We start from the raw sequence: 3,440 nt of genomic DNA on the forward strand, positions 1-3,440 counted from the left end.
TTTTTAGTAGAGATGGGGTTTCACCATGTTGGCCAGGCTGGTCTCGAGCTCCTGACCTTGTGATCCGCCTGCCTTGGCCTCCCAAAGTGCTGGGATTATAGGTGTGAGCTACCACGCCCAGCTGGGAAGAGACTTTTTAACACAGTAGATAGCTTGAAATACTCAAAGGGATCTCACACCAAAGAGGGATTAAACTCATTTGGAATGGTTCCAGAGAGCTAAACAAGATCCAATGTATAGATGAAGTTAGCCAATGGGAGGTGGATTCAGCCTAGAATGAGACTGCTTTAATGATTAGAGCTGTCCAAATACAGAACGGACTGCCTTTTGCAATCTCCACTGCTTTACAGCACTGGGAAGCTGGCTGGGGCCTCTTTTACAAGTCACTCATTTCCACTGTCCATTTCTGTGCTTTTTAAACCAGCTTGCCTTTTAGCAGCTAATGTCCTCCTTTATTAATGCCTTTGAAGTTCTTTGATCAAATCATCCATCTTTCTGAATCAGTTTCTGTTTTCTCTCCGTCCTCAATTGATTGAATGTGCCTGCAATTCTTGCTGAAAAATAGAGTATTTCTAAAACCTATTCTTACTTTTGAAAACCCTTGTTAACAAGAAGCAAGTATAACACGATGCATAAAATAAATTAAGCACAAGTTTATTTCTACATGAAAGAAACTAGATATTTCTGCCTTTGGGAGACTGCGTTTCTGATAAATTTTGGCAACCCATCAACAACAGCTTTCAGAGACACCAGCAGGTTGAGGAACCAAGAGCATAATTGTTATGATGATGTATAAGGGGGCCAATTCTGGGCTTAAAATCACAGTTTCAGCTTAAGGGAGTATTCCAGCCTCCAGTAAATAGAAAGCTTGCGGAGAACAGTCTAGGAGGGCAATGGCAGTGTGGTAACAGTACCAATGTGAACTTGAACCTTCCTCCTTTCTGAGAAACCTGTAATGCTGTTTAGCTTTGTTTTTGTCCGTTTGTTTTAAACTGACTACACTTCACAGCCATTCTCATGAGGCAAGTAGTTCCGAGAGGCCCTCTAATTTATTTCACAAATTGGAAATCAATGAACTTGAGTTCACTGAAAATTTGCTGAGGCCCTCCTATGGGGGAGGCCCTTTGCAAGTCGCTTATGGGCTAGGGATGGTGGGACTCATTCATTCATTCAAACAGCAGGCATTTAATAAATAAGGAGCATAGACTGTTCTTTGTACTGAGGATGGACAAGATGGACAAGGCCCTGTTCTTATGGAGCTTCTGTCCTAGAGCTCCATGAGACACTAGGAGACAGGCAGTTAACAGCTAAACCAAAATACAACATCACAAGTAAGCACTCTGAAGAAAACTGACCGGGCACGGTGGCTCATGCCTGTAATCCCAGCACTTTGAGAGGACGAGGCAGGTGGATTTCCTGAGGTCGGGAGTTCGAGGCCAGCCTGGCCAACATAGTGAAACCCAGTCTCTACTAAAAATACAAAAATTAGGCAGGCATGGTGGTGTGCACCTGTATTCCCAGCTACTTAGGAGGTGGAGGCAGAAGAACTGCTTGAACCCAGGAGGCCGAGGTTGCAGTGAGCTGGGATTGCGCTGCTGTCCTCCGGCCTGGGTGACAGAGTCTCTGTCTCAAAGAAGAAAAAAAAGAAGAAAACTGAAGAATGTGATGGAAGGTGCATTGCCGAGAGTAGCCACTTTTTTTTAATTTTTTTTTTTTTTTTTTTTGAGACAGGGTCTCACTCTGTTGTTGCTCAGGCTGGAGTGTGGTGGTGTGATCACAGATCACTGGTCTTGACCTCCTGGGTTGAAGCGATCCTCCCTCTTTAGCCTCCTGAGTAACTGGGACTAAAGGCGCAGGCTACCACGCCCAGCTAATTTTTGTTTTATTTTTTATTTTTTTTAGTAGAGATGGAGTCTTGATATATTGCCCAGGCTGGTGTCAAACTCCTGAGCTCAAGGGATTCTCCTGCCTCAGCCTCCCAAAATGCTGGGATTACAGACGTGAGCCACTGTGCCTAGGTAGCCACTTTAGACAGCAAAGACATCTCTGAGGAGGGGACATGTAAGCTGCGATTTGAAAAGAAAGAGAATGACACAAGTGAAGATCTGTGGGAAGAGCATTCCATACAAAGGCTGGGGTCAGGAACTCCTCCAGAAGCTCATAATTGCACCAGAGGTGCTTACAACCCCAAGCAGTGACAGTGGCACAGAATATTCAACATCAAATACCTAAGCTAATTTCCAGACTAAGGTAAACCATCCTTCTCTTGCCTGCAGTCTTCTATCGGTCCTGAAAGAGAGAGAGGTAAGGGAGAAGAATTGGTAGGAAATGGTGCAGAGCTGGTCTCAGAGGGCAACAACAACCAGCTCTCCATGACCACACCCCCACCGTGCAGTCATGTGCCCCTCTTGAAGCGGCTTTGATCCTGTGACCTAACCAGTTTCCACCTGGCTTCTCTCAGTGCGTTGCCATACAGGAGAATTTTTGTTTGTTTCGTGTAGGGTTTTGTTGCTTCTTTTCCAAGTATCAATCAAAACTACATGCCAACCTCCACTCCTTGGAAATAATTAAATGACATGACATGCCTCATTTTTTTCAGCTGCTGATGCACTGTAATTTGCACCTGTTGAAGGAATTTATCTTAAGTCCTGAAGCCTAGCCACTTGAGACAACTGAGGTGATTTTTCTGCTCTGCTTTTGCTCATGTGGATGGTGTATTATTGCTAAACACAAAAGTGGACTAAATGCTTCATTCTGCAACCTACTTCCTGAAGAAAGCTGCTCTTCTTTGTGAAGCGAATATATTAATGTTTTGGTTCATGAATTCCATGCAATTTCCCATCCCCTTGTTAAGTAATGTAGCTAATTTATATTGGCAAAATTCCCTTTATCTCGCTGTGACCTGCGTTTCGTCCTTACGAGCAGAGCAAATCATCTGTGGCTTAACAGCAGGCTTTGGATTCAAGTCCCCTTTTCTCCTGTCGAGGGAAGTGAGTCTATGAACCGGCCTTCATCTGAAAGCCACAGCGAAGCACCTCCTAGCCCAAGTCTAGCTGCTGTGTGGCAGCTCCAGCGGTGTGACCTGTGACTGCCCTGCAGACACCTATCAAGCGCTGCGTGAGCTATTAATAATAAAATCAACTCTTCTCCCTCCCCCCTCCGCGAGGGGGGTTCCCTCGTCAGGGCCCAGAACCCGCTGGGGTAGAATCGGGGCTGGCGTGCGAAGGAGCTGGCGGCAGGGGGTGTGGGATGCGGTGTTCCCGAGGAGACAGATGAAGGATTTGGGTTGTGTGGGAAGGGAACTGCGGAATTCCTCCCCTTGGTTCCTGAGGGGGGCTCCGAAGGAGACAGATTAGGATGCAGAGCGCAGCCCGGGCGACCGAGGGCGAGGAGGCGAGCCAAGGACACCAGCCTGAGCGCGCCTCGAGGACGCCCCGCGT

This window comes from Mandrillus leucophaeus, unplaced genomic scaffold (genome assembly GCF_000951045.1).
Source record: "Mandrillus leucophaeus isolate KB7577 unplaced genomic scaffold, Mleu.le_1.0 Scaffold55, whole genome shotgun sequence".
NCBI classification, from domain to species: domain Eukaryota; kingdom Metazoa; phylum Chordata; class Mammalia; order Primates; family Cercopithecidae; genus Mandrillus; species Mandrillus leucophaeus.